The 24,336-nt window shown below is 38.2% G+C and overlaps 1 protein-coding gene across 1 annotated transcript in view; it reads right to left on the bottom strand.

The window, feature by feature from the left end:
• The window catches only part of LOC146833914 (potassium channel subfamily T member 2), a 1,568,236-nt gene that overhangs the window by 433,210 nt on the left and 1,110,690 nt on the right, over nucleotides 1–24,336 (bottom strand). The window lies entirely within an intron of this gene.

The raw sequence follows: 24,336 nt of genomic DNA, 5'->3' as shown, positions 1-24,336 counted from the left end.
AGTGGTTTCATAATGTGTCAGTCTGTAAAAGTGATTTTCACTTGCCAAAAAAAAAGAGCAGTAAGTGTGCTTTCAAATTGGCAAAGAAATTTCGTTTTGGGACTAATGTTAAAACATGACTCTGTGTGCAAATAGGAATTACAGGCAGAGACATATTGCGTTTTGCTCTGGTGATTTCACAGTTGCATTAGTAGGAAAAAGGGGGAGCGATTTTTTGGGGGAAGAAGCAGACTATTAGCACACACCCAGCTCCTTTTCATGTATAATCATGCACAGTATTTAGAAGCGAGTGGGGTTTTCAGGTTTCAGTCTGTAATGCAAATACATTCTGCATCACTAAGGCTGGTTGCCCTTGCTGGAGTGTAGGCAGTCACCGAGGATACACATGGTGGTGGTCTGAAAAAGCAGTCTGGACATGTGCAATTTAAAAAAATCTGAAAAGTGGTTTCATAATGTGTCAGTCTGTAAAAGTGATTTTCACTTGCCAAAAAAAAAGAGCAGTAAGTGTGCATTCAAATTGGCAAAGAAATTTCGTTTTGGGACTAATGTGAAAACATGACTCTGTGTGCAAATAGGAATTACAGGCAGAGATATATTGCGTTTTGTTCTGGTGATTTCACAGTTGCATTAGTAGGACAAAGGGGGAGCGATTTTTTAGGGGAAGAAGCAGACTCTTAGCACACACCCAGCTCCTTTCCATGTATAATCATGCACAGTATTTAGAAGCGAGTGGGGTTTTCAGGTTTCAGTCTGTAATGCAAATACATTCTGCATCACTAAGGCTGGTTGCCCTTGCTGGAGTGTAGGCAGTCACCGAGGATACACATGGTGGTGGTCTGAAAAAGCAGTCTGGACATGTGCAATTTAAAAAAATCTGTAAAGTGGTTTCATAATGTGTCAGTCTGTAAAAGCGATTTTCACTTGCCAAAAAAAAAGAGCAGTAAGTGTGCATTCAAATTGGCAAAGAAATTTCGTTTTGGGACTAATGTGAAAACATGACTCTGTGTGCAAATAGGAATTACAGGCAGAGATTTATTGCGTTTTGTTCTGGTGATTTCACAGTTGCATTAGTAGGAAAAAGGGGGAGCGATTTTTTGGGGGAAGAAGCAGACTCTTAGCACACACCCAGCTCCTGTCCATGTATAATCATGCACAGTATTTACAAGCAAGTGGGGTTTTGAGGTTTCAGTCTGTAATGCAAATACAATCAGGATCACTAAGGCTGGTTGCCCTTGCTGGAGTGTAGGCAGTCACCGAGGATACACATGGTGGTGGTCTGAAAAAGCAGTCTGGACATGTGCAATTTAAAAAAATCTGAAAAGTGGTTTCATAATGTGTCAGTCTGTAAAAGTGATTTTCACTTGCCAAAAAAAAGAGCAGTAAGTGTGCATTCAAATTGGCAAAGAAATTTCGTTTTGGGACTAATGTGAAAACATGACTCTGTGTGCAAATAGGAATTACAGGCAGAGATTTATTGCGTTTTGCTCTGGTGATTTCACAGTTGCATTAGTAGGAAAAAGGGGGAGCGATTTTTTGGGGGAAGAAGCAGACTCTTAGCACACACCCAGCTGCTTACCATGTGGAATCATGCACAGTATTTAGAAGCGAGTGGGGTTTTGAGGTTTCAGTCTGTAATGCAAATACAATCAGGATCGCTAAGGCTGGTTGCCCTTGCTGGAGTGTAGGCAGTCACCGAGGATACACATGGTGGTGGTCTGAAAAAGCAGTCTGGACATGGGCTTTTTAAAAAAAATCTGAAAAGTGGTTTCATAATGTGTCAGTCTGTAAAAGTGATTTTCACTTGCCAAAAAAAAAGAGCAGTAAGTGTGCATTCAAATTGGCAAAGAAATTTCGTTTTGGGACTAATGTGAAAACATGACTCTGTGTGCAAATAGGAATTACAGGCAGAGATTTATTGCGTTTTGCTCTGGTGATTTCACAGTTGCATTAGTAGGAAAAAGGGGGAGCGATTTTTTGGGGGAAGAAGCAGACTCTTAGCACACACCCAGCTCCTGTCCATGTATAATCATGCACAGTATTTACAAGCGAGTGGGGTTTTCAGGTTTCAGTCTGTAATGCAAATACATTCAGCATCACTAAGGCTGGTTGCCCTTGCTGGAGTGTAGGCAGTCACCGAGGATACACATGGTGGTGGTCTGAAAAAGCAGTCTGGACATGGGCTTTTTAAAAAAAATCTGAAAAGTGGTTTCATAATGTGTCAGTCTGTAAAAGTGATTTTCACTTGCCAAAAAAAAAGAGCAGTAAGTGTGCTTTCAAATTGGCAAAGAAATTTCGTTTTGGGACTAATGTGAAAACATGACTCTGTGTGCAAATAGGAATTACAGGCAGAGATATATTGCGTTTTGCTCTGGTGATTTCACAGTTGCATTAGTAGGAAAAAGGGGGAGCGATTTTTTGGGGGAAGAAGCAGACTCTTAGCACACACCCAGCTCCTGTCCATGTATAATCATGCACAGTATTTACAAGCGAGTGGGGTTTTCAGGTTTCAGTCTGTAATGCAAATACATTCAGCATCACTAAGGCTGGTTGCCCTTGCTGGAGTGTAGGCAGTCACCGAGGATACACATGGTGGTGGTCTGAAAAAACAGTCTGGACATGGGCTTTTTAAAAAAAAATCTGAAAAGTGGTTTCATAATGTGTCAGTCTGTAAAAGTGATTTTCACTTGCCAAAAAAAAAGAGCAGTAAGTGTGCTTTCAAATCGGCAAAGAAATTTCGTTTTGGGACTAATGTGAAAACATGACTCTGTGTGCAAATAGGAATTACAGGCAGAGATATATTGCGTTTTGCTCTGGTGATTTCACATTTGCATTAGTAGGAAAAAGGGGGAGCGATTTTTTGGGGGAAGAAGCAGACTCTTAGCACACACCCAGCTCCTGTCCATGTATAATCATGCACAGTATTTACAAGCGAGTGGGGTTTTCAGGTTTCAGTCTGTAATGCAAATACATTCAGCATCACTAAGGCTGGTTGCCCTTGCTGGAGTGTAGGCAGTCACCGAGGATACACATGGTGGTGGTCTGAAAAAGCAGTCTGGACATGTGCAATTTAAAAAATCTAAAAAGTGGTTTCATAATGTGTCAGTCTGTAAAAGTGATTTTCACTTGCCAAAAAAAAAGAGCAGTAAGTTTGCTTTCAAATTGGCAAAGAAATTTCGTTTTGGGACTAATGTGAAAACATGACTCTGTGTGGAAATAGGAATTACAGGCAGAGATTTATTGCGTTTTGCTCTGGTGATTTCACAGTTGCATTAGTAGGAAAAAGGGGGAGCGATTTTTTGGGGGAAGAAGCAGACTCTTAGCACACACCCAGCTCCTTTCCATGTATAATCATGCACAGTATTTAGAAGCGAGTGGGGTTTTCAGGTTTCAGTCTGTAATGCAAATACATTCAGCATCACTAAGGCTGGTTGCCCTTGCTGGAGTGTAGGTAGTCACCGAGGATACACATGGTGGTGGTCTGAAAAAGCAGTCTGGACATGGGCTTTTTTTAAAAACTGAAAAGTGGTTTCATAATGTGTCAGTCTGTAAAAGTGATTTTAACTTGCCAAAAAAAAAGAGCAGTAAGTGTGCATTCAAATTGGCAAAGAAATTACGTTTTGTGACTTTTGTGAAAAGAAATGTAGTAATATATTTAAATAAAATAAAGGATTTTTTTTTAGTTTTTTTCAGGTATTGCTGAAGAGCAGTGGACAAAATTTAAGATGCCTACAAAATCCAGAGTTCAAAAAACGCACAAAAAAAACCTATATTTGAAGACAACTAGAGGACCAAAGTTAGTAGAAGATGCTCATGTTGGGAAAAAGAAAAAATCTTCTGGTAAGCAGAAAAAACAATTTCTAAAAAATATATTCAAAAGAATGAAAAATGTACAAAATGTCTGTACTCGAAAGGATGTTTTGATGAAAAAAGGAGAGGAAAAAATTGACAATTTAGTTAATGCAAATATACCTTCAGCAACTGAAAAGATTTATATAAATAGAAAAACAGCGTTTAAAGAGATACGTAGAAAAATGTTTCAGAGAAGAGTTATGTCCAATTTGATGAAGGATGTGAAGAAATATAAGAAAAAGACAAAGTTTTATAAAAGAAAAAAAGAAATAGAAGCCATTGCAGCAAAGGCATTAGAATTAAAAAGGAAACTATTCATTTTAATTTTGAATAGGATGCGTACATTAGACAAAATGGTTAATGTACTGAAATCACATAGCAAAAGGAAAAGAGTAGTGAACAGAACAAACTTTTGTAAAGTGTTTTTAGGAAAGTGGATGCATAGTTCAAGTAGTGAACCTTTTTTTAATGAAGAGAGCTATTTTCAAAGTAATAGTTTGCTGCATGCAGTTGACACCAGAGGTCGTTCTTACGAAGTAAAAAATGGTTGCATAATGGAGAAGGAGATAATGGTTCCAAGAGATGAGGTACAAGTGATGGCAGATGAGGCTATGGGGAGACGTCCTAAAGCCCCAGTGTACACTTGGAATTGTAGTAGTATTTGCACTGTGCGTCAGGAATCTATTGACAAATTTCGAGAGTTTCTAAGAGAATATAGTAAAAAAAGTATAAAACAGAAGATTAAGGTGCTTCAAAGTCTGGATCCATGCAGAGTGAGAGAGAATACTGGTTTGCAGGGTCATTCTCTGGCTTGTCTATCTAGAAAAGTGTGCAATAGTGTTTTCCATCATTTTAGGATGCTGGCTGTTCATCATACTGAAATGAGAAAGTTTGTGAGACGGTTGTATTTTGCCAAAAGTCCAGCAATAAAGTTAAATGAATTGAATAGGGCTCTGTTCCGAGGAACGGTATCAGATGTAGAGAAGGTTGTTGATGAAATTCAGTTTTGTTACTTTGGTCCTGAACAAAACAGTGCAGAGAAGGACACAGTAAATGAGGAAGAAGTGGAAGAGAATGTAGAACCCTCTGTAAGTAACACATTTAATGATCACATAACAAAATTTGCAATAGTCTCTAATGAAAGACCAAATTTTACTTGTATTTGTTGCCGCAGAACTCATTATAGAAAACAAACTAGGAATGTTGATCTCTACAGAAAGAGTGAAAATTAAGATAATTATAAGTGGAAGGATTTTGCCACATATATATTTCTAGAAAATTGTTTTGATTTGGGTGAAGATCAGCGTATTTGTAAATACTGTTACAACAAGTTAGAGGAAAATAGAATGCCGACCAGAGCTGTACATAATAATTTAGAATTGGATGCTATTCCTGCTGAACTTTCTGAATTAAATGCATATGAGTCTATACTCATTCAATGTGTTCATCCGTTCCAGACCATAGTACGTATGGAGCCCAAAACTGGTAAATTACCTCCTTCTGATTTACTGAGAGGTTTAAAAGGAAGAGTGGTGTATTTGCCCTTGGATTTGAAAAAAAATATGGAAACTATTGATGCGGATACTTTGGAAACTGAACCATTAGTTATTCTGGTTAATGGTGTACCTACAAAGAATAAGAAGATTTGGCAGGAGCTGGTAGATGTGCGGAAAGTACAAAGAGCAAATTTGTATTTGAAAAGGAATAACAAATGGTATGAATCAATTTATATAGAAGAAGAAGAAGAAGAAGAATTACAAGACACAGAAACACCAACTGGACAAATTGAAAAAGTGGACAAGTCAAAGGAAGAAGAAATTTATGAACATTTTAGCATACATCCTCTTCATTCAAAAGAAGTTATGGGAGATAATATTGATCTCTTTCAGATGAAGAAAGCAAAAGGAACTCCCGTGAGTGTATGGGAGGAGAGCTTGGAAGCTCGATGTTTTCCCCAGCTGTTTCCTAAAGGAAAAGGAGGACGATACGATGAACGTCCAGAACAGATTCCAGCTTCTGAGTATCGGACTACAAGACTATATGCTGAAGATCCCAGATTTCAACAAAGTATTCCTTATTTGTTCCATCTTTTATTTGAAAGTGACTTGTCTGCACTGTCTTATGCAGTAAATCACATTTTAAAAAGTGGAGTACATTTACAAAATGTGTCTGCTAAGGATTTTATGGAGAAAGTGCAGCACCGAGATGATCATTTGGAAACACAACTGATCAATCTGATGGCTTGTCAGCGTGGGACAAATGAATATTGGTACCGACGCCATGGTGAATTAAAATGCATGTTACGGAATTTAGGAACACCAACATGGTTCGTTACCCTAAGCTGTGCGGAGTACGCTTGGGATGATTTACTGGATTTTCTACGAGAGGCAAATTCAAACATTAAAAACATCGAATACAAGACAGCAGGAGAACTGTGCTCATTGGATCCGGTTAATGTTTGCAGATATTTCAATCATAGATTTGAGGCTATGATGTCCTTCATCTGCAATAAAAAAAATCCACCTCTTGGAGAAGTAGTAGATTTCTTTTGGAGAAAAGAGTACCAGGCAAGAGGTGCTCCTCATATTCATATGCTGTTGTGGATCAAGGATGCCCCAAAGTTTGGAACAGATACTGATGAAGCAGTGTTATCTTTCATTGAAGAATATGCAACATGTGCTATACCAAAAAGCACAGAAGAGAAAAAGTTAAAGGAGCAAGTTTTACGTTTCCAAAGTCATCGGTGTGGAAAATACTGTCGACGGAAATACAAGAGCAAAGATAAATACTACACTAAATGTCGATGTGGATTTCCTAGACCTGTTCTTTCAAATGGAAGAGTCAACAGTTTTATGTCAGCTGTGAGACATACTATCACAAGAAAATCACCTAAGAATACCTACAACCTAAAAAGAAAAGAAGAATCAAAAAATATAAATGACTACAACCCAGTCATTTTATCCATGTGGAACGCTAACATGGATATACAGTATGTAGCTGACAATTCCATTGCTGTTGCTCGATATGTAACGTCTTACATTACGAAATCAGAAAAAACAGAATTGAAAGAAATGTGGGAAGAGATTTCTCACGAGAAGACTGTCAGTAAGAAGCTGTACAGTTTCAGTTTGAAGATGTTATCGCATCGAGAAATTGGATCCTACGAATGTTCAGATAGGTTATCTTCTGCAAGTCTCTACTCGAAGTCAAGAAGAATAATTTGGGCAAGTTTAGGCCTTGCAGCAATGAGAAATCGGGTACTGAAATCTGTTGGAGAAATTGAATATTTGGCCGAGAATGACCCAGAAAGTACAGATATTTTGAAATCAAACATGTTGGACACATATTATCCCAAGAGAAGTCAACATCTGGAGAACATGTGTCTCTATGAAGTGCTGCAGAACTACATTTATTCACGGAAAGCCGCAGAAGACATCAACAATGGAAAATATAAAGTCGTTGGTGAGGAAGGATGTTTGGTGAAGCAAACAAAAGGAAGTTTGATAAATCACAGGAAGCTGAGTTGCGACACTACTGACAAGAAGGAATTTTACTACTTGGCTCTTTTACAGTTGTTTAAACCATGGCGTACAGAGGATGAAATACTGGGAGAATTTCAAAGCTATGAAGATTCTTTTAATGCTTGCAAAGACAGCATACAATGCAGTACATTCTCAAGTTATCTGCAAATGTTAAATGAAGAAATTGAACAGGAAACTACAATTGCAGCAGAAATAGCTAGAGACAGTTCTCAGGACAGCCAAAGTTCAGGAACACTCAGTCAAGATCCCCTAGGACAACCAATCGTTGAAAATGAAGCATCAATAGCCATGAATGAAGTGGAAACGGCTATGAATCAAGCTCAAGAAGAATTTATAGACTTAGAAAATTTGGAAAGACAACTGAATCAAGAGCAGCAACAAATTTATGAAGAGATCAGAAACAAAATTGATCACGGATTTCTACATGAAAAAAAAGAGTGCTCATGCACATCATTTCATCCAATCAGGATGTATGTAAGCGGACAAGCTGGAACTGGAAAAAGTTTCCTTATAAAAGTCATCAGAAGCTACCTACAGCAAAAAACAGATTCTACTTTGTCTTGTGTGGTTACTGCTCCAACTGGGTTAGCAGCATATAACATAAAAGGAATCACTTTACATCGTTTGCTAATGTTACCAGTGGAGCATGAGAATAAAATACAATACAACAAGCTAACTGGAGAAGCATCCTTGGAAGTTTCAAGAGTATTGAAGAAGATGCAAGTTCTCATTATTGATGAGGTGAGCATGGTATCAAACTTAATGCTTGCCTTTGTGCATTTAAGAATGCAGCAAATTTTGAAGACAGACTATGACATGTTATTTGGTGGAAAACACGTCATAGTTTTTGGAGATCTTTTGCAACTTACTCCAGTTAAAGGACAACCAGTGTTTAATACTGTCACACATGAAGACACGAAGAAGTCATTGGGAAGCATCGGAAATACAAATATTTGGTCCTTCTTTGAGTACAAGGAACTTACTACTAATATGAGGCAAGCAAGCGATGAAGAATATGGAAGTATTCTGAAAGATATCAGAATTGGACTACTCACAGAAGTTGGCAAAAAAGCATTACAGAGTCGGCTGCTACATAATTTATTTCCAAAGGAAGAAATAGTTGCAGAGAAAATATACAAGAACATTGCAGAAAACAAAAGTGTCATCTGCTTAATGCCAACTCTACGTGAATGCTCAATATTTAATGAGGAGCTTTTGAAATTGGAAAAGGAAGAGATCAGGAAATTGGAAGCAGTGGACAAAATTGAGGATGGAAGAATTACTGTCACAGTAACAGGCAAACTGAAAAATAAATTGGATTCACTAGAGAAGAACATCTCCAAAACAGCTGGATTAGAAAAAAATCTATATGTTTGCATGAACTGTAGAGTATTTTTAAGAAGAAATTTGGATGTTGAAAAAGGTTTAGTTAATGGAGCTATGGGAAGAGTTGTGGGTTTTATTAATTATCAGAAAAAAGATGGAATTGAATGTTTAAAAATAAAATTTGATCAGATAGAAGAAGTTAAAGATATTTGTCGTTGTACAGTTCGTTTCATGCTTGTGAAAGACTTATATGTACGTAGGAAGCAGTTTCCGTTTTCTCTAGCATATGCTGTAACTATTCACAAGTCTCAAGGATTGACTGTAGATTGTGCATTTGTGAACATTGGTTCAACTGTATTCAAAGAAGGTATGGCATATGTTGCTTTGTCATGAGTGAAAACATTATCAGGTTTATTCATGATAGACTTTGATGATTCAAAAGTTAGTGCTGATACAAACTGTGTAAAGGAGTATAATAGATTAAGAAGAAGCTATGCTCCTCATTTAGGTCAGTATCCTGTGTTGGAGAAACGTGTAGTTTCTCGTAAAAGAAAAAATGAGAATATCTGTAATGAAGATGTAGAGAAGAGGAAAAAAAAGAGGAGTGATGTAATTGCAAGCAAAAAGAAAAAGGAAAATGAAGAACAGGTTGTAGGATGTCATTTTGAAAATAGCTCTGGTGTCAACTGCTACGCAAATGTAGTGTTGAATGTTGCATTTTATCTGGAAAGTTTGCAAGAGCAGATAATAGTAAATCAGGGAAAAAGATTCTGTTCTGAGCTGAGTCTCCTTTTTCAAAAGCTGAGTAAAGATAAAACTCAAATAGAGAGTGCTACTGAAATTAGAAAACTTTTAGATATATGTTCAGGACGAACACAGTTTTCTCAAAATGTACAGCAAGATGCACAGGAATTCTTGATGTATTTTCTTCAGGTACTGGAAGAAGAAGGGGTTCCCGTTGAAAATGTATTTGGTCTCTCTTATAAATGGGAACATAGTTGTGAAAACTGTTATAATATATGTGGCTCTAATGTTGATAATGAAAGGTTTATTTATTTGACATTGCCAGACATTAAAACAGTCACTTTTGCAAAATTAGTTAAAGATGCTAATCATAGCATGAAATGCGGTGAGTGTAAATCTGACATGTTTTCAACATTAATTTTAAACGAATACGGAAAGTATGTAATTTTAATGATGCAACGATGTAGAGCTGATGGTTCAAAATTGGATACTTTAATAAAGAAGTTTACAGGACAGCAATTATCAATTTCAGGAAAAACTTTTGTAACTGTTGCAATAATTTTCCATGATGGACCTACTGTTACTTCTGGACATTACACAGTTTATCTTAAATGTGAAAAAGGCTGGACACTGTGTAATGATTCCCAATTGATTTTCAAACAACGTTTGCCTTTTGATTTAGCAAATTCCTATCTAATCTTCCTGAAACCTAAATTTTAGAGAAACTTGGCAAGATCTGGACAAAATAATTTTACCATTTTACTGGATTACCATTGGAAATTTCTAAAAAAAAGATTTTTTAAATTATCATTTGGCCTAATGGAAAGATAACCAATTGTAATGTTGACTTTTTTAATTTTTAATGAAACTTTCAAAAACCAATAATTTAGAGATAATCGGTAACATCTGCACAATTTAAATTTTGGAATGTTATTGGAGTGCCATTGGAAATTTTTTCAAAAATGATTTTAAAAATTACTATTTGGCCATGCGGAAAAGTAACCAATTCTATTGTGGACTTATTAAATTATTAAAAAAAAATTCTTGAACCAAAATGTTACAGAGAATCGGTGAGATCTGGACAAATTAAACTTTAGAATTTTATTGGATTACCGTTGGAAATTTAATCCCAAAATTTTTTTAAAATTACTATTTTGCCTAAAGGAAATGGAATCAGATGTATTGTGGAGTTATTTGAGATATAATATTGTGATTATACTTCTGAAACAAAAATATCAGACGGTATTTTAAAGAAATAAGTATTGTTTTTTGATGATATTTTTTTAGAATATTATGCATTTCTGTAATGTTAAGTTTAAGTGAGAAGAGATTCTGGGCTTTTTTAATACAATCTTTGAGATTGTTATTTTTTTTTTGCCCGCTGTTAAATGATGAATGCAATTGCTTTCACAATTTAAAGTGAAATGCAATATATTCTGAAAACAGCAAAAATAAGGCAAAAATATTTTTTTAAAAATATGTAAATACGAGTACTGTATTTTAAAATGTTTAAAAAATATTAATACTTTTTTCTTTTTTTTCAGATTGATATAGAAAATTTTCGAAAACTAGACCCATTTTTAAAGGAATTTTTTTTTAAAAAAACAAATGAATAAATATTTTTTTGAGTGGGTATGGTAAGTCAATAATAATAATTGTAGTGTTTCAAAGTCCTTGTAATGTGATTATTGATTTTTAGTGTTTTTTTTTTTAAAAAAAATTACGCGCACCGTACGCGTACGGTAAAAAAAAAAAAAAAAAGTTTTTAAAAATATCTATAAAAAAAAGATGAAAGATAAGGTTGGCTCTTAAAAGAGCCGTTGTGTTCATGCAGGGAGAGAGGGAAGAAAGAATGGGAAAATTAGTCTCTGTGACAAGTGTGCTGATCTATTTTGAGGTCCACTAGGGAAACACTGGTCTCCCTATGACAAATTAGATCATGACAAGAGGCACATCGAATATCAACCCTCAGAAATCGAGGGTTAATTTCCAGAGGGCCAGCAAAAGGAGATGCTCCCCCCACAGATGAAGGGCTCACCTGACCTGCAGAAGTAGGAGTCAGCCCTGCAGATGATGGTCCAGGCTGAGCTGCTGTGGATGTGCTTGGTTGACTTTCTGAAGGGTTACCTCCAAAAAGTCGAGCATGTGTCCTTCTGTGTACATCCTTGAGGTGTCTCTTCATGGTATGATTCCCAAAGGAATACTTCCTGTCAGGATTACCTCTTGAAAGTACACGCTTACACAGCTTGCAAGTTACTAAGGGTGCATTTACCTTTTTCTGGCCTTCAGGAAAAATAAAAGAATCCCATACATAAGAGGTCTTTTGTTTCCTCGCTCTCTGCCTCAAGGTAGTGCTGCTAGTGCTAGCCTCACTCTCAGAAGAGCTCTGCTGGTCTGCCATCGTATCACAAAGACAACCCAGCTCCTTCTCCTAAGGGATCACAAGCAGAAATGAGGGGAATGGGTGTGGTGTAGGAGAGTTCTAGAACTGAAAGTAGTTTCAACCAATCAAAAGTTGTGTTTCATGATCACATGACCTACCGTACGCTTACGGTACGCTTACGGTACGCTTACGGCAAAAGTGCGCATGCGCGTAAAAAAGACACGCGCTTGCGCGCATGCGCAGAACAGTCACTACCCGACACTTCCGCGTAACGTGCGCGTGTAGCGTACACGCGTACGCGTTCCACGCGGAGTACGCGCGGCTACGCAAATTGCGTAACTATACGCAAACAGCGTAGAAAAATTATGGGCGTTGCGTAAACCGTACGCTTACCGTAAGCTTACGGTACGCGTAATAAAAAAAAAAAAAAAAAAGGAAAAAATGTATTGCTAATAAATTTTACCTTTTTGTATTATAAAATATTTTTAAAAAAACATATTATAGAATTTTAAAAATTTAACCACAGTCTTAAAAAAAGGATAGAAAATTTTAAAAAAAAATATGTAAAAAAAAAAGAAAAAAATACATAACTTAGCATTTAAAAAACCGTACAAATTCACTGAAAAAACCATAGGTTTCACACACGTTATAGTTAGGAATTAGCATTTAAAAAACCTTGCTAATTCAATGAAAAAACCATAGGTTTCACACACGTTATAGTTAGGAATTAGCATTTAAAAAACCTTAGAAATTCAATGAAAAAACCAAAGGTTTCACACACGTTATAGTTAGCTGGACATTTTACTCGTAAAAAACCATTGAAATTCCCCCGTTATAGTTAGTTAAGCTAACTATAACTCGCGCGCCCGCAATGCACTGCTGATGACGTCACATATTACATCACTCATGACATGGTCAGTGACATCACTCATGACATCACTGATGACATCTCAAATGACATCACTGATGACATCACTAATGACATCATCCTTGTGATAGAGTGGCAGACTTCCTCTCACCCTAATATAACCTTTGATACACACATTCATAAATAGAGACTAAACTTTTCAAAACAATGGACATACCAATACCAGTTACAACAACCTCTTCAGTAATTCTAAGATCCACATACACATCCACTCATTCACCAACAGTCCTATACAGTCACTCATACATGTACTCACTCATCATATGTACTCATACACCTATACATCCTGTTACACAATGCCACTCATCCGTAGAGTTACTCACACACATAGTCACTCATGCTAATAAAGAATCAAACATCCATTTACTTGCATATACAGTTATACACACACCACCACACTTACTTCTACAAAAACTTACACATACTTAGTCTTTTAAACAATCACTTATAGAAACACATACTTATTCTCTCACTCTCACATATACTCACTTATATACACCAATAGTCACATATACTAGTTTAAAACATATGTAGTTACTCATAAAAACACTGTAGAGACAGTCATTCACTCACTAACACACCCATACACGCACTCATCCACCCATGCAGTCCTGCACACATACTATCTTCAACACATACAAACAGTAAGTCACTCATTCATGCACCTATGCACTACGTAATACCCCCCATCGAACCATAAAGACATCAGACACTTATACTGATACCCAAAAAAACCAACTAATAACCTATATAAACACTCATGTAGCTGCTCACCAACCCATGCAGCCACTTTTACACAAAGTGAAAGACTGATACAGATATATACATATTTAAACATTACTCACTAAGCCATGTATTCACTATGATACACCTAATCAGTCAGTTACACAATCAATTTTTCAAAAACAAATCATCCATTTAGACACTTATATACCCATTTATTCTTCCATCGACCTTGAGATATACATATATAAAACATATTTAATTTTCAGAAAAACACACATTCACTGGATGATGTAATCAGTGATGTCATCAGTGATGTCATTTGAGATGTCATCAGTGATGTCATGAGTGGTGTCACTGACCATGTCATGAGTGATGTAATATGTGACGTCATCAGCAGTGCATTGCGGGCGCGCGAGTTATAGTTAGCTTAACTAACTATAACGGGGGAATTTCAATGGTTTTTTACGAGTAAAATGTCCAGCTAACTATAACGTGTGTGAAACCTTTGGTTTTTTCATTGAATGTATATATATGTAGCCACTCCACGCTGCTATGATGCACCTGGTGTAATGAATTTAATGTAAAAATAAACCGGTTTGAACATCAAGTTAGACGTGCCGTGTTCTGTTTCCTGAGCTGAGTGGAATTGATGCTGTGAAAGTATTTGAAGTTCCTGGCTAAACAACAACAGACTCATTATGAATATATATGTATGTATATATATATATATATATATATATATATATATATATATATATATATATATATATATATATATATATATATATATATATATATATATATATATATATATATATATATTCACTGAAAAAACCACAGGTTTCAGGGACATTATATTTAGTTGGACATTGCACTCGTACAAAACCAGAGAAATTCAGCCGCTATAGTTAGTTCAGCTAACTATAACTCACGCCCCCGCAATACACTGCTGATGACGTCACATATTACATCATTCATGACATGGTCAGTGACATCACTGATGATATCTCAAATGACATCACTGAAGACATCACTGATGACATCATTCAGTGACTGTGTGTTTCTGTAAAGTTTAAATATGTTTTATATATATATATAGGCCAAGGTGTGTTGAAGAATGAGTGGGTGTATAAGTGTCTGAATGGATGATTTAGTAGGTGCATGACTGACTATATACGTGAGTGATTAAATGTGTCTTACTGAATGCATGGGTCAGTGACTGATACAGACATTCACACAGTTCAGTTTGTTAGTTGGTGTGTAAGCGGTTGCATGGGTTGGTGAGTAGCTAAATGAAGGTCTATATGGGTTATTCATTGGTTGTCTGAGTATCTGTATGGGTGCCTGAGTGTCTGTGTGGGTGGGTGAGGGGTCATGACTCTGTGCATAGATGTGTGAGTGGGTGATTCACTGGGTGTATGGGCTCAAGAGTGCATCTGTGAAGGGCCGTATGGGTGGGTGAGTGTGTGTATGGGTGTGTTGGTGAGTAAATGAATGCCTCAGTGGTGCATGTGTGAGTAACTGCATATGTGAAAGGCAGTATATGTGAGTGTTGGAGTATATAAAGGACTATATGTGAGAGTTAGTGATTGTGAGAGTGGCTGTATGGATGTGTGTGTGCTTGTATTAGTTATTGTATAAGAGTATAAGTATGTGTTAGTATATGTTTGAATATGTGAGGTAGAGTGTGTATAACTGTAGAGGTGAGTATATGGGAGTGTAATTGATTCTTTGCATGACTGACTAGGTGTGTGAGTAACTCTATGGATGATTGGTGGTGTGTGAGTGTCTGTATAGATATGTGAGTGCATATGATAGTGCCGTATTGATGGTTGACTGCATGTATGAGTGACTGTATGGGTGAATGAGTGGATGTGTGTTTAGACCTAGGAATTAGTGAGTGGGTTTGAACTAACTCTTATTGGTATGTCTATGGTTTCGAAAATGGTACTCTGTATTTCAGAGGGGGTATATCAAAGGTTATATAAGGGTGTGAGGAGGTGCATCAGATGATCACGTGGATGATGTCATCAGTGATGTCATCAGTGATGTCATTTGAGATGTCATCAGTGATGTCACTGACCATGTCATGAATGATGTAATATGTGACATCATCAGCAGTGCATTGCGGGGGCGCGAGTTATAGTTAGCTGAACTAACTATAACGGCTGAATTTCTCTGGTTTTGTACGAGTGAAATCTCCAACTAATTATAACATCCCTGAAACCTGTGGTTTTTCAGTGAATTTCTAAGGTTTTTTAAATGCTAATTTCTAACTATAACGTCCCTGAAACCTATGGTTTTTTTCAGTGAATTTCAAAGGTTTTTTAAATGTTAATTTCTAACTATAACGGCCCTGAAACCTTCAGTTTTTTCAGTGAATTTCAAATGTTTTTAAAATGCTAATTTGTAGGTATAATATTTATAATACCTATCTTTTTCTCTGAAAATTGTTAGTTTTTTAAAAATTACATTTTGTAACTGTAATATCCTATAATTATTTCTCTTATTTTTCCTCTTATTTTAAATATGTAATGTCTTATGTCTTTTAAAAGATATTTATATTTACATAAATAGTGGAGTTGCGTACCCATCGTCTACCTATCCCGGTGGATGCGCGGATTCAATCGGCCATATTGGTAGAGTCGAGAAGGATGTCGTTTGGTATGCGACGGGTGCGCGGCGCCTGGCCCCGCGTAACATGATATACGTATGGGATCGCGTCATGTGCGCATTTGGTATGCGACGAGTGCGTGGTACTGGTACCCGCATGACGTCATATATGTGCTGGATCGCTTCGGGTGCGCGACTCCCGTAAAAAATAATTAAGTTTGAAAACTATATGTATATAACTTTAATGTATATATGAGAGAAAGAGATTATCTAAACTATTTATAAAAATATTATATTTGTACTGGTATTAAAATATTATTGTTAAATATATTTTCGTGAAGTCGCGCCGGGTGCGCGCTGGTTGCGCGCTGGGTGCGCGATTCTCATGTGATTTTAAAAGAAAGCATTTGATTGGTTCTTAAGATTTCCCATTTTAAGAGTTGAAGGACCCCACCCATTTTAGTAATTCTCTCTGCAACATCAGAGGATAGACACCTGTTGTGTTTTTGGGAGCCAAATTGACAATTTCTTTGGTGTTTGCTGGAAAAGTTTCACAATGGCTTCCTCATATCCACAAATAGACCATCCTTCTGATGATGAAGTCTTGGATCCACCTCCCAAGAAAAGACCGGAGTCTATTGTATGGAAGGTTTTTTACCATCCCAGATGGTGGAAAAAAGGTAAATGCTTGAAAGGTGAGCTGCACACTTTGTCCCAGGATTATTTCGAGAGGCAGTGACAAGAAATATTTGTGTGGGACTTCAAGTATGTATAAACATTTGCAAAAAACTACATCCAAGACATCTCGCACGGGAACAACTGCGACTTGCTCAAGAAGCCACACAGCAAAGTGACCAGGGAGCTGGTCCCAACACTTCTGAAGCCTCAAGCTCTGCATCTCGTGGTCCAGACATTCGTTTAGAGTTTGCGACCCTAGAACAGCATTGCATGAAATGCAAGGCAATTGTGTGTTATGGGGAGCAGTCAGTTGGCGCTGTTTGTTTTGCCCAAAGAAACCATTGCTGCAATTTTTTAATTCTGTTGGAATGACTAAATAATTTCAAAAGTTAAAAGTTTTGTCTGTTGTTTTTTGCCTTTTTCAAAAAACACCAAAAAAATTACAAAATAGTATAATAAGCACAAAAAGATTAAAAAACAAAAAAGAAGAAAAAAAAGAATTCTTTCCAGAACTACCTTATTTGGTTAAAAAAGAGAAATAACTGCATGCTAATGTGTGGTTGATTGCTTGAGTACATGTGTAGAGCATTATTGATTGAAAGAGAGCATTGGTACTGACAGAGAGATGGCTGGACTGCATCGGTCATCGACAGGTGATTGTAGCAATGCATGTGTTTGTGCTGGCCAAAGAAATTTAAAATTTCATGATTGATGAGACATACTATGCAGCACAATTCGATCTGATAAATCGATCTAAAATTTGTAGCTTATATCGGTTACACCAGAGAACTCCCTGGTAACCAATGCCTACACAGAAAAAGCCAAAGCTAATAATAACTGGATCAATCCGGTTAAACTCAATCATAATCTTGCCTCCAATCAATCAAGACATAAGAAAAACAATTTTGAAAACCCATGCATAAAAGAGAATGCGCAAAGTGATGGTCTGATCAATCTAAAAAATACATATATGCAAAGTTATTCCTTGTGAAAGTGCTGATGAATATAGAGGAGGGGACATAAGAAAGAAAAATAACAACAAATTAACAACAAATTTGTGAAATACATAACAGCTAGATGGATAAAGCTGTCATGATAATCTATATACTCAGGAGGAAAACCGAGGTTGAATAAATATTGGAAGCTGCCGAACAATGTATTAAGAATGGGTAACTCAGAGTACGTCAGCGAAAGACAGCAAATACGGGCTATTACAGCCAGGTATAGAAGTCCTCACTCGAATTTAAACCATTGGGTGCCTTCGAGTCTAGCTCAAGAATGTACCTAGTCTCCAATCTCCTAAGCATTGCTTCCCTGTCACCACCGCGCCTCAGTGGAGGTATTGTATCGATGACAAAGTAGCTGAGGTTCTCAAGGTTACTGTTGTGCTTTTCACCAAAGTGCCTGGCTACTGGATAAGACGCATCATGGTTAATGATGGCTCTCATGTGCTGGAGTATACGCTTGTGTGCCTGCAATTTGGTACTCCCAACATATTGCAGGCCACACGTGCACTCCAGCACATACACTGCAAAATCTGTCTTGCAAGTGAGTTTTTTGGATATTTTACAGGGAATGTCTGAAAATGGAGAGGTGTAATTGGACGTGCTTTTGCCCAAGGTACAAGCCTTACAAGTAGAGCATTTAATAAAGCCCTTGCTGGCCTGCAGCCAATTACTTGCATTGCTCTTGAGCTCCGGACTACTCTTGACCAGCATATTGCTCATAGAGCGTGCCTTGCGAAAAGTGATGGCAGGATTCTTCGCTATGCTATTGCCAATCACCGGGTCTTGTTGGATCAATGACCAATTTTTCTTTACAATTTTACGCAAGTTATTATGCTGGCGACTGTAGGTTACAATCAGTCTAGATGTGTCATCCTGGACAGAAGTAGGACTAGGGATGCTCTCATGGCTCGTATCTGTGGTGTTGATACCTAGGATTTGGTCCCTGACTAGAGCCCTAGTCCGGGATATTGCCTTGTCGAGAATGGTAGGGGAATATCCCCTGGCAAGAAACCTAAGCTTGCTCTGTTCCTGAGCAACCCTGCACTCTTCATCTGTGCTACAAATCCGTTTTATGCACAGCATCTCCCCATAAGGGATGCTGCGTATAAGATGGTCAGGATGGTGGCTAAGTGCATGCAACACAGTGTTGCCTGCAGTTTCTTTTCGATATAGCTTGGTGAGGAGTCTTCCTTCAGAGATAAAGACCTCCACATCAAGAAAGTTAACTTGGCTCTGACTTAACACAGCTGTAAACTGTAAATTGAGCTGATTCATGCTGATGGCTTGAATAAAGTCACAGGCTGAAGTTTTGGAACCCTTCCAGACCACGAAGAGATCATCAATATAGCAACGATGTTATTAGCCATGACAACACTATATTCCTTATGCAGGACTTGCTCCTCCCACATGCCCATGTGCAAGCACGCGTAGCTTGGGGAAAAGCAAGCCCCCATTGCCACGCCTCTCAGTTGCTGGAATACAACATTCTGAAACAGAAAATAGTTATTGTTGAGGCAGATGTTAATCATAGTTAATATCATTTTGCAATGGTCCATCATGTAGATCGGTTCAGTCTTGAGAAAGTGTTCCACCGCCTTAATCCCATCTTGGTGATGTATACTGGTATAAAGGGCGGTTACATCCAATGTGATCAGCCAGAAATTCTCCTGCCACTTGATGCCACTGATTTTTCTCAGAAAGTCGTTTGTATCCTGTATATAGAAAGGTAATCCCCTCACATATTTCTGCAAGAAAAAATCAATGTACAATGAGGTCTTTTCCAAAATACTCCCCCTGGCCGAGATGATTGGTCTTCCCGGCGGTTTGGCTGCATTTTTATGTATTTTGGGGATCAGGTAGAAAACCGGCATGATCGGGTGATTGACCTTTAAAAACTTCAATTTCTCAATGCTGAGGAGGCCCGCACTCTTCCAAGCCAACAGCATATTGTAGAAGTCGTTCCAAGCGGCTTTAGCCACCTTCCACTCTGTTCTTTTGTAGCAAGCTCTGTCATTTAGATGTAATAGGGCCTCTTCCACATACAATTGTCTTGGCCATAGCACCACATTACCTCCTTTGTCCGATTGGTGGACGATGATATTGTCATCTTTTTGAATCTTCTTCATGAGTTGTCCGTATCCATGATTTCAATGTTGTTGGGCCTGCCGAGCACTGTTGACTGATTTATGCAGTGATTTCAATTGGCAGGTTACTCTTTCATTAAAGATTTCTATATTATCATGAACCATGATGGGATTGAAAGTGGACTTGGGTTTAAACGGAGTCACACCTGGTTTGTTAGTAACAGGCAGAGGATCACATTGTGATGAACCCTGAATCCGACCCTCCTCATGAAGCTGCTGCAGGTCACAAAGGAGATTGAAATCCCCCACAGTTCCTACTGGAGGGCTTGAGGAGATGTTTTCACTCAATGTGGTGACCATTTTATTTCTGTTCAGTTCGAAAAATTTACGTAGCTTTAATTTGCGTGTAAATTTAAAGATGTCTACGCGAGTTTGCGCATAATTAAAGTTGTCCGCTGGACAGAATGAAAGGCCAAGAGCCAAAATCTTCTCCTCCTTGGAACTCAACTGCATGTCCGTGAGGTTAATGACTGCTAAAGGTGAAACTGCTGGGATCATTGTTTGCGAGTCCATCGCTTCTGTGTAGGGGTTTTTCAGCCCATGGTCATTACTATCTGTCAAGCTTTCATGAGGCTACACCAATCCGGACACTGGTCACCAAATAAAAATCAACTCATTTTTGGAATTTAACTTCCAATACATCCCTATATTTGATCACATGGGATGATTGCATTTCATCCCCAAAACTCTGGAAGTGGTGGTTGGAAGTCTGACAAGGAGTAAACACAGTGAAAATAGAGGACCATATCTACTTTTCCAAAAGTAAGCAGGTGGTCCATCCTCCAATCCCACTAATAATCATAGGACATATGTGATTAGTCTTAAGGAAGGTGAGGTCTGCTTGCGAAGCCAAGCTACTGGGGAAAGTGGCATTAAGGTTCTGAAGAACTAGACTCAAGAAATTGAATAGAGTCATGGGGAATCATCAACGATTTACAGCAAACTAGAGAAGTATTGATGAACAGGAAAGGGAAGGGGACATAGAAGAGGGGTAGTTTGAATGCAGCTGCATTCAAGGATTCATGGCAACCCGTGGTTCCAATTCCATCTTGAAACCAGGGGGCATAGTAAAGTTTGGGTACACTGTCCCTATTTGCACAAACAGTGATGGTGCACCATATTACTGATAATGAGCTGCCCCCATGGCAGACGTGTACTTGCACCTGCCGTGGGTCAGCGCACTATTGAAAGGCTGTCTGGCTCTTTCAAGGAGCCAGTGTCCCTTTCACTTTCCAAGTAGCATCTGACCTGTTTTAAAAGGAGAATAGTGTTTAATCTGCAGGCAGGTGCAATGAGTGACTAAACATGCTTGAAAGGAATGTTTAAGGGGTCCATGGGACTCTTTCCCCCCGTTCCCCGCTTTCATGGGTCACCCTCAGGTAGTGCACTGACTGTGCTCCATCAGTTTATAGTGTATCGTCTATTCCCCTTCTGACTATTGATTTTCCGCTGCACCTGCATGAATAACATGGAGTTTGTGCAGAGGCAAATGGTTACCCTCATTTGGATGGGGTCACGCCCTCATGAAATTCAGAGAATGACCACTTAGGAGTACGCTAGTGCTATATGTGCTTCAGCTCAATCTGTATTGCAGAAGGAGCTGTGCAAGCATCAGTGGCATCTTCTCCAAATACCCTGGGGGTGCAGAACAGGGCCAGCCCTAGGCCGGTGCGACCAGTGCCACTGCAGCATGCGCTGACCTTGGGAGACACCTTGTTTTCAAGTATATAATAATTTTAAAAGCACCTACTTTTATGTTTCTTGCCTCCAGCAACTGTCAGGCAACAATAAAAATGCCAAGATAACTCTGGTGATTAATGAAACTGCTGGAGAGAGATCAGAGATTTGTCTCGTGGCAGTTTTAACTCATCTAAGGTAGCACAGGCAAGGTTAGTATACCTTCTGCAAAGCATGTGTACCATGCAGACCACAATGGAAATATAATGTAGCCAGTTCAGTGGGTTACTGCTTTTATAAGAGAGATCCTTTTGTTACTTGCAGTATATAGGGAAAAACCTAATATAGAACAGTTAGCTAATAACTGTCATCAAAGAGCTGCATGTAAACTGCTTTCCCCCCAGTATTTCTTAATGGTGTGAAAAGGGTTAATTTGGGTAGAAATGAACTCCTATTAGTACAGACAACCCCCAACCATGGTGTTACATTTTACATTCTGGGTTTATGTTTCTCCAGACCAAACAATCAAACTATACTATCTACCACTATGCATGACATGTGACTCATATACCTTGTAGCCCTCTGGCTTATATTACATTCCTTCTACACTGATTTACACCTATATGATTCATGGTATCTGTGTAGTGTGTGATGCAAAGTGTTCTTACATCCTACACAGGTATGACTGGCACTTTAAAACAAAAGAAATGCATGTGAGAGAGAGTGTTTATGGAGACTTAAGGACACTGTTAAAGGGTGGTGGTGAGTTTATCTGCGGAGAAGGAGGTCATTGGGGGGCGAGAACAAACATTGTCGCATGGGGCACCACCAGCACTAAATTCCGCTAGGTGCCTTATTCTTCCACCTCAACTCTCCACAAATCAAAAGTTGTTCCCAAAACACTGTGCAAGTTATGTGATATGTTTGTCTACTCTACCCGATGGTATGATATGCATATGATTAAACATAAACTTAATTTAAGTTTTTAAGTTGAATGCGTCTTCTTTTAAGGAGCCTTGGTAGTGATGCCCTCATGGACCCACTTTGGGTCTCCTTTTAGTTTAATATTTTGCACATTTTAGCAGACTTCGTCTTAGCCCGGTTACCTTTTACATATTTTATTTTCACAATATGATTCTAATGCAACATTACTCATGCTGCTTGTTTTTAGAAAGACTTTCCTGCTACTCTGTACTCTTTGTTCAAGGCTAGGAACATTGAACGAGATATCCTAGTGCTTTATTGTCTGCTCGGAGACTGCTTCTAACGACTAGACACATCTTTGCAACAGAGCTGTATCTCTAACGCACTGGTTTTATTGTATAAACAGAGCATTCTCCCTTTGTGGGTCAGAGGGGGCACTCCAGCCACAATGGTCCTAAGAGGAATGTTGTGTTTGACATGCAGCTCTGCCGATGCTGATCTTCCATGCTGATCCTGCAGAGAGGGATTGCCAATCCAACTCCAGACCAAGTCACTCAGGTATGGGGTCTCAGGCTATTGTAAGAGGTCGGGCAGAGGGTACACCCACTGTGCTCCCAGAATCGGGGTAGTGTTAGGTAGTAATATAGATATATTGAAATAAGACCGCCATTATTATACTGTTTATTCTTTTCACCATGTTCCTAACGCTGGTAACTTTGCTTTGTTTTATCTGCCTAATAATCACAGCACACTCTTTCTATGCAAGATTATGATTGTTTCAATAAATATATTTAATAAAACTTTATTGATATTCTTCCTGTGTTTTACCAAGGGCATGCATTAGTGAGTAACAAAGGGGATAAGATCTGCTTCCATGATAGCCTTGGGAATGAGAGTGTATTGTTTGAGGTTACCAAAATCACCTTTCCCCAGTGAAGAGTTAGGGTTTCGGGAGAGGCACTATGAGCTTGCTAGGAATTGGGCTAACAGTTTCTGATGGTGTATATGGACTCAGTTCTGTTCTCGCAATACACAGTAGTACAATTTCTAGTAGGACCCGTATAACACCTGTTATTGATAGACACAGCTTAACCATAGTTTTGTACAAAGATTCAAAGAACTTGTGGTGTGTAGAGGTACAAGTCCACAACACCAGGGTAAAATGGAAGACATGTGTAGAAATCTTTCAAATTTCAGCACATTTATCTCAGTGACACCAGACATTTGTCTATATCCCACCAGGATTAGATTTGCATGGTCTTCAGATTCATGTCTGCAAATGCGATGAATTAGAGATTAATGGAGCCACCAGCTAAGCCACCCTATGTCAACCTGAGCTGAGTAGAACTATGATTTGTCTAATACAACCCTGTCATTGTTAGGGAATATATGCAGTAGATATTAACTGAATTAACTTGATCAAAAAGTACCAATAAAATCATTTATCAAAATACCAATTTCCTGAACAATTATGTGAGTGTGCACAATTTCTTTTGGGTCTGCTGCAGGATGTCAGTCAGGTAGCACTGGAGAGTCCCCCCCCCTCCCCAAAGAAAACATTGTCTCTCTCTCTCTAATCTCTATATTGCATACCCAGTAATAAATGCAATACTCAATTTCATCAACAATTTGACATACTTTGCCTCCTCTTTAAATATCGACCTTTATCATACATAACAATTCTGAGGCCTCTGGGTTGTTTTTAGCAAGTACATCTGCCTATGATAGCATGTCTAAACACTGCCTTAGAGTCAGTATTGAAGTAGATGTTGCTTTAATCCCCTGATTCTAGCCA

The sequence above is a fragment of the Triturus cristatus genome, chromosome 4_2, assembly GCF_964204655.1.
Source record: "Triturus cristatus chromosome 4_2, aTriCri1.1, whole genome shotgun sequence".
Taxonomy (NCBI): Eukaryota; Metazoa; Chordata; class Amphibia; order Caudata; family Salamandridae; genus Triturus; species Triturus cristatus.
This window is presented reverse-complemented; position numbering and strand designations above follow the sequence as displayed.